Source organism: Euphorbia lathyris, chromosome 4 (genome assembly GCF_963576675.1).
Source record: "Euphorbia lathyris chromosome 4, ddEupLath1.1, whole genome shotgun sequence".
Taxonomy (NCBI): domain Eukaryota; kingdom Viridiplantae; phylum Streptophyta; class Magnoliopsida; order Malpighiales; family Euphorbiaceae; genus Euphorbia; species Euphorbia lathyris.
Window position 1 is genome coordinate 73,593,122 of NC_088913.1, and position 8,204 is coordinate 73,601,325.

Consider the following 8,204-nt stretch of genomic DNA (forward strand, 5'->3'; position numbering starts at 1 on the left):
AAGCCGACCGCCAATTTGTGGATATGCACTTCTTAGACTTCCATTCGGTAAGAACATTGAATTTCTCTACTCGAATTGATGCCTTTATTGAAGCTTTGGGTTGGCAAGAATTCGTTAATATGCGTTTCCCGCGTATTAATGAATATGTGGTGGAATTTTTGGTCACTTTGTCCATGAACAAGAAGAAAACTTCAATTTCTTTTAGGAGTAATGGTATCCCTTACACCATTGACTATGAAGCAATGGGAAATATATTTGGTTTCCCTACTTCTGATTTTTATGATAAGCCTAAGGATTTTGATAATGATGCTGTTTGGCGAACTCTCTCGGATCAAGATTATTTTAATACAAAAAACACTTCAAGCAAGTTGATTAAGGACAATTGTGTGTTCTTCTTTCATAAGTATTTGAGTTTCTCCTTGTTTGGTCGTGTTGAGAGTTCAAAGGTTCAAGTTCGGGATTTGTATGTTTTGGATAGTTTGCTTAAAGGTTTGAGGATTGATTGCATTGGTATTATGTTTGACAATTTATTCCGTGCTTCGAGGGCTACTACCATTCAAATCCCTCTTTGTAATTTTATCACCGGACTTGTGTTGGGAGCACGAGGTGAATTGGCCGACTATGACATGTCCACCTATCGTGGGTACGTTCCGCTTTTGGACATCTCGGCTCTTGAGCGAGCTCATTTATTGCTTCCCCAAGGACCTCCCGTCTTGATTTCCTATGCTACCCGAATCGCCCATCTTCGTGGCACTATGGGTGGTGGCGCTTCAAGTTCTCAATTTGTAGGTTCCGAAGGAGGCGGAGATGCGGAAGGAGAGGACAATGAACCACCGGCTCAAGCACAACCCTAAGCACCTCAAGTGGAGGATAATCCGGTAGATTTGCGGAGGATTTTGGACCAAATCAATTCCAACAACCGTCAAATGAACTTAAGAATTGATGATTTGGTTGAAAACAATATGGTGATGAATGACAACCTCAACCTTTTGAGGCATGAATATCGATCGACTCGGCATCGGATGCTTTCCTTTTTCCGACGCCGCAATGTGGAGACGTCACCTACACCTCCCGATTCACCACCTCAAGCTTAGGTTGTTTTCCTTTCATATTTTTTTTATCTTGTTATAATTTGGTACAATTTTCATTTTCTTATGTTTGGTACAATTTTTAATTTTATGTTGAATGTTTAATTTGCTCAATTTCAATCTTTGTTCCGTATGCCTTATTTCGTATTTTATGTTTTCTCCATTATTTTTGCACCAATGGGGACATGGTCCACTTTAAGTATGGGAGAAGACATACATATATCCATTTCTACACAAATACGAATAAATGCAACAAAGATATTATTTTGCAAAACAAATAACAAATGCAACACATATATATATGGCAACACATAACTTAACATTTTATAAGTTAATATGATTATTTGTTTTTTTTTTTTTGATGAATTAATATGATTATTTGTTTAGGTTATCATTATCGATAGAAACAATATTTCTATACGGGTAATATATTTTTCAAATTTTTCACGAATCTTCGATACGATTTTAAGTAAAATTGTCTCGAGTGAATGATTTTAAGTAAATAAATTCTTTATTTCGATCTCTATTTTTATATCATGCAATTCATGATAGAATAAATCTTATTTCAAATTTTTAATTAGGTTTATAGGCATTAAATTGAACTAACAATTTTAGCTCGGTTTGATTTCGTCTTACATTAACACCAATTGAAGGTTTTAAGGAAACTTTAGCCATAATACATGTTGAATTTTAAGTCAATATAGGATGAATGTGCTATTTTTCTTTTTCCCAACTTATAATTTTATAATTCATGTTAATTAATCAATTAGTTGAATTCTTAACTTTTGGCCACGATTGAGACCAACCTTATCACAATCGAGGTATGAAAGGGAAGAAAATTAAGTACCGTTTACTTTTGGCCACGGTTGCGACCACCCTTATCACAATCGAGGTATGGAAGGAACGTTTTAAAAAATAATAAACGTGTATAAGTTTAAAGTAACGATTGCGTCCACCCATGGCATGGTCGGTACCTCTTAAGCAAACACAAAGCAATATATACGTACAAGGTTACGGTTGAAACCACCCTTATTTCGGGCGTAACCAAGCAAATAAATTAAAGTTCAAGTACTTATTTAAATATAATATATCTCATATATTAGTTTAGGTTTGGGAAAGAAAATTTTGTGCTTTGAAATGCCTTGAGACGGAAAAACTCAATAACATGCGTGCTTATACATTGTCCCGAATACTTCAATACAAAAATTGGAAATACAAGACGAGTGATATATCGTACATTATACTAAGTTAGTTTGATATTTTGCGTATAAATTTGCCATGCGAAGTTAGTCTTTTCGGCTTAACTAATTCAAAAGATAATACAGAGATATATGTTTTATTTTCATAAAGAGATTAGTTAGAGAATAAATTCAGTGAAATTTTGCTCGGGACTAGCAAAAGATTAAGTGTGGAGATTTGTTAAGCCCAAAATATACCTATAATATCATCAATAATTACATCAATATTGCTACGAATTTATGCTATTTATACCTATTTAGAAAACTTTTACTTTCGAATATGTTTCTTTCATGCAAGGTACATAAATATTTGGTAAAATCCAAATAGGAGTAAAAAGAGCTCGAAAATAGAAGAAAAGCCCTACAAAAGGAGTCGAAGATGACGAAAATTAATAACGCTAAGTCGAGGACACGAAAGAGAGCGAAAAAATGAAAAATGCTTCGTGCCGCGACCGCGGCTTCCCCTTTTCATGGTCGCGACACGCGTCCTTCAGCCATTTTACCCTTTGTCCGAAGTACAATTGATGCTCCCCCATTCTCGGTAGTGAATTTGATAATTCTCGGTACGAGCAAGAGATTTAGAAGCCTAGTTACACACTTTCGTTTTCGACGGAACGCAATCGTTCGGGTGGATAAAGACATTCCTTCACAACGGACACGATCCTTCACAACGGACACGACACTTCGATCAAGACTCTTCAACATCTATAAATAAAGAGTTGATGGAGAGTTGATAATAGTGTGATAAATTTGATATGTGTAGAAAAAAGAAATTAGTGTAGAATTTATGTAGAAATTCTGAATCAAGTGATTCAGAAGTTAGATTTCGATTCTGTTCAAAAGTAATATGATGTACACACATTGTTTATAAATTAATAACAAATTCAGTAGCGTTTAGACATTGTTCCAGTTTAGTTTTCATTTTGGTAGTAGACCGACCCAGTCTCTATTACGAAGATTCAGCGAGAAGATTGAGTAGAGGATTCACCCCTGAGCCTGACAAACTTGAACGAAACCCAAGGAAAGGATTGACAACCCGTTCACTTGCACGCCGTCGAAGAATTCAATGCTCCATGTTCTCTGTAAACTTGTATCAATTTATATTTCATCTAATAAAGTCTGTTGTATTCGATAGATTTTTATGCAGCACTTTGGTAAATGAGCCGAAGTGGATTGATGTTGGTGTTTTCATTAAAACGTATTTAATCTAAAATCTTTACAAGGAAACTTTGTTAAACACTTAGGCAAATTATTATCTCGGTAGAGTTTTAATTTGGTTAAGGGCAATTATCCCGGATAAGGGTTTTGTCGCGTTCAAAGCCAATTAATTAGAGGTTCCGTCATTTATTTCATCTTTATAATTCGTACAAAGTTTAAAGTTGTTTCTTTGCTTAATGCAAACAAATATACATGTTTACTTTTCTAAAGTACTAAAACGTTCCTGTTTTGCAAATTCATTCTTAATCAGATATTTTCTAACATCTTCATATTCTAATCTAATTCTCATTCTAGCTATTTCAAAACCAAAACCGATTAAACGATTTTTCCATATCATAAACCTAAAAGTAATTTAACCGATTGTAAATAAGTTTTGTTAAAAAAGCGTTCCCTGTGGGATCGATATCTTTTATTACTACAAGCGTATACCGTGCACTTGCGGAAATCGCTCAACACATGGCTAATGTGGCATTGTCTTTGGTTCCCTAGACAGGTTTTGGTAAGACCCTTGCTTATCTACTGTTCATATTCTCTATTGTAAACCCTGAAAGATCTGCTGTTCAAGCCCTTATTGTGGTGCCCACCCGAGAACTAGGAATGCAAGTAAGGATTTTGGTGATCAGTTTGAAGTTTTAATTCAATAATGTTGTGTTAAAAGCCAGAAACCAGGGTTTTATGAGAATTTCTTTGTCAATTAGGTTGCGAAAGTTGCACGGACCTTGGCTGCTAAGCCTGTGGATGTTACTGTCATGGCTCTTCTTGATGGAGGGTTGTTGAAAAGACAAAAGAGTTGGCAAACCACCCCTTCTCCTTCAAATGGTTAATGACTCTGATGACTTAAGATTCATGTTAGTATGGGTTATCTCCTATACTAGGTTCAATTGCATAAACATTCAATTTGGATGAATAAATGTCTCGTAACTTCGTCTCTGTCCTGTGTAGATCAGCTTTACGTGCATTTAAGCGTCGCGTGGCATATGCAATTGCAAATTTTGACCGTATCCTTTTCCCATTATTGTTAGGTCTTAAATTATAAATAGTTTTCTAGGAATTTTTTTGCTATCTCTTGATATGTTTGTTTATCTTCACTTGTACTAAGATATGGTTGGGTGGAGGACTTCATCCATCAGGCGTGAAAATGAACTTCCAAAGGTGATAATTGTTTTCTTCTTTTAAACTATATCCAACAACTTCTTTTTATATTGGTTAGTTTCTAGTGAGTGGCACTCTCTTATCTTAATGGAAAACTAACTTGGGCTTTTCTCCAGCCAAATTTTCTTGTCACAGATGAAAAATATCCACTTATTGTGTATGTTGAGCAGCAACAAATGGAAAGTACCTGTAATAGAACATCTACTATTATTAGAGACCAAGCAATTGATTTGGAAGGTTTGCTAAGTTTCTTTCTTTCTTATATTGCTTATTTGTTTGTTATTCTCATGCTGTTGTCTTTAAGTTCTTTCTTTAGTTGTATATCTGTGAATTGAATGTTAATTTAATTATTATGCTCTCATTTTCATAGGTGAGTAAGACTCATCCTTTCCAGGAAGTATGGCAAACATCTTGCTTCTTATGCACTTGCAATGCTATTCTATAGCACAAGTCCTCTCTCACTTGCAATGCTATTCTTAAACTAGTGGATGCTTCTTATGCACTTGCAATGCTATTCTTACATGTAGTGCCCTCAACAAATAGGTGCAACAGAGTGTGGCTTTTATATAATTCGCAACATGTTTAAAATTGTGCAATATCACGCTAAAAGTGAGAATCTAACAAGGGTAAGAGTTACAATTTTTTTTCATTCTAGTCGTGTTTTTCCTTAAGTTCATTTGCTACTTTAATACATTGATATTTTATGTTTACTTTCTTTGAAGGATTTTGCAACAAAATCAATGGCATATTTTGAGGAGAAGATAAATGATGTTCGAGATATTTGGGCCGATTATTTTGTAATCAAAATCACAAGTCGCTAGATATTTGCATTAGTGTTTTTGTGGGAGTTGTTAGTGTTTGTTCATCTTCCTAGTTTATTTGGCTACAAACTTGAATATGACAAGTTGAATTAATTGTTATATACAACTATTTCTTGAAGAAATGAAGTTGTGATTATATTTTGAATATGTATGTATTTATGCACTGTGGTACTTGTAGTTTTATTGTGTATGTTCTATAATATCATGTAGATATTATAGAATCAAATAAATTTTGATTATAAAATTTTATGCTGGATGCTGGAAAATTTTGTAAAATAAAAAAAAATCAATATTTTGCGTCGGTCGTGGTGTAGGAGCGATACAAAGTGTACCAGATTAACTGACGAGCTTGTGTCGCGCACTCTTGAGGCGCGTCACAAGAATTATCATATGTTGTGTCGCGTGCGTGTGACAAACGACACAACAGATGAGTAGATTGTGTCGCTCTCAAGTGCGATGCAAAGTTCTTGTGTCGCACCCCTGTTGTGTCGCACAAAAGTGCGACACAACAACCTGAAAAAGTGCGACACAAGTAACCATTTTTGTACTAGTGTTAGAGCCATTATGGGACAGTTCTTTAAACACTCTTTACGTACAAGTCTTTCTTCTCAGCAGGTGTGTAATTAGAACCCATGATCCTCAGCCGGAATCATCTTTGACACAGATGGCCTTTAGGATCACATCTCCTTATAGCATTTTCATATAAGTTGTCAACGTGATACCTTTGTGCAGTGGCAGGTGATGGAAGGTGGAATATCATCATTCATGCAAGTGTTGATGATCTGCTTGATAGGCTCATAATAGAACTGCACAAACCCATGCTTGCAGGTAGTTGTTCTAGTGTTCTTGCTGTGGCAGGATTAAAGAAGTTCTTACCCCATAGCCTTTCCATCATCTTGGACTCGTCCACTACAGCCTTTGAAGCATACATGTTAGCAAAATTTGTCAGGCCATCCGTGCAAACCAGATGAGAAAGCAACAGTTCCTTTCTCAGGGTATACTTAGCAATCACCACGTTAGCATTTTCAATGACCCTTGAGAATGTTTGAAATGCCTCCTCACCGTCAACCTGTAGCTCAAGGAAAAACCTATCCATCTTGTTGACTGTCAATTTAGGCTTAATCCTTTCACCCAATGCCTGGCGAAGCACAGTTTCAGTTTAGACACAGACACCCTCAATACAGTCCACCACCATGAGAGCACCATCAGTAATACGAAGAGCAGCAGTCACTTCAGATGAGAAGTCAACATGCCCAGGAGAATCAATAAGATTGATAAGATACTCATTGTCATTCCTCTCTCCTTTGTAGCTTTTGAGGATACCACACTCTGCTTCAACAGCCACAAGGGAGTATTAATTAGTGGATTTAATACAAAAATTTCATACATAAAAAACTATAGAGTTTTTTTCCCCTAAAATCAACCAATTAATAATGTAACCACTACTGGTTGCAAAAGAAATGACCGAGATCCGAATATTCAGAGAAGTTTAAATGATGGAGATTGGATTACAAGTGCTTATCTGCAAATTTGGAGTTTTAAAAATGTATATGTTTCTGTTTGTTTTTGTTGTACCTTTAATGATTTTTTTTTTGCTCATTGTAGTTATTTTCTGACCTTTATGGTTTCTGTATTAGGCATAGTCTGTACTTATATAAGGTATTGTTCCTTATTTTCTTGTTGTACTTTATATTTTCTTATCTATGAAATGATGTACTTATTTTATAAAAGAAATAATGTAACCACTATTATTTCAAAAAAATAAAAAAAATAAAAAAATAATGTAACCACTACTTTTATAGAACCAAGTTTGGCTACATTTACAATCATGAACATTATAAGATTTTGGTTGACAAAAATAAATAAATATAGCATCCAAAATAAACTAAGAAGATATAGTGCTTTTTTTTTAATAAAAATTTAATTTTGGTGAAAAAAAATTCATGTTAATTTCACGACCCATTTCCACTCACGTTTTAACTAGATTTAATTTGTAACCTATATCTTTCTTTTTACCAAAATTGACTACAAAATTATATGCTTGCCTTTTTAATTTCTATCATAAATGAATTTAATATTTTTCAATAACAGAATATATTTAAAAAGTCAAATTATTAAATGTTGCGTTATAAAAACTTAAATGCATTATTATTGAACTCTCACTTAAAAATAATATGTTTATTAAAACCATGATTTTGTAATCTTTTTTCCTCAATTAGTCTAAACTCATATTTTAACCTAAAAAAATATATATGAACTTATCTCTATTATTTTTTCCTATACCTTCCATGCCAAATAGTATTTTTTTCTTCGTTCCTCTATCACATTTCATCTTCACACTAAGTACACCGCTACTGGATTTGTTGCTCAAATAAAATGATCCAGTATTGTTAAATCTAAACGTTATCCCTTCTCTTTCCATTGTCTTTATCTTGGATGTATGATGATAACAACTTAGACTCACTAGTAAATTCAGAGTCAAGTTGTGTGAGAGCAATGAACTGCAAAATATTTCTCAACGGATCAGATTAAAAAAAGTCTAAAGCATTTGCTACAAGTACAAAAGTGTTGGAATTAATTGGATATGGATCCAATTAGGCCCGCCCGAAATGGAACGGATCTAAACCCAATAAGAATTAGGGTTAGGTGATCTATTTATTCAGTATAAATAGAAACTCTAATCTATC

General features: G+C 34.2%; 1 long non-coding RNA gene and 1 pseudogene across 1 annotated transcript; one reads left to right on the forward strand and one right to left on the reverse strand.

Moving 5' to 3' along the window:
• Positions 1-4,681: 4,681 nt before the first annotated feature.
• On the forward strand, positions 4,682-5,250 carry LOC136225756 (uncharacterized). The gene is made up of 3 exons (XR_010687288.1): positions 4,682-4,696; positions 4,813-4,933; positions 5,067-5,250. It is a non-coding gene; the product is annotated as an uncharacterized lncRNA (long non-coding RNA).
• Positions 5,251-6,079: 829 nt separating this feature from the next.
• On the reverse strand, positions 6,080-7,939 carry LOC136227240 (elongation factor 2-like; annotated as a pseudogene).
• Positions 7,940-8,204: the final 265 nt, after the last annotated feature.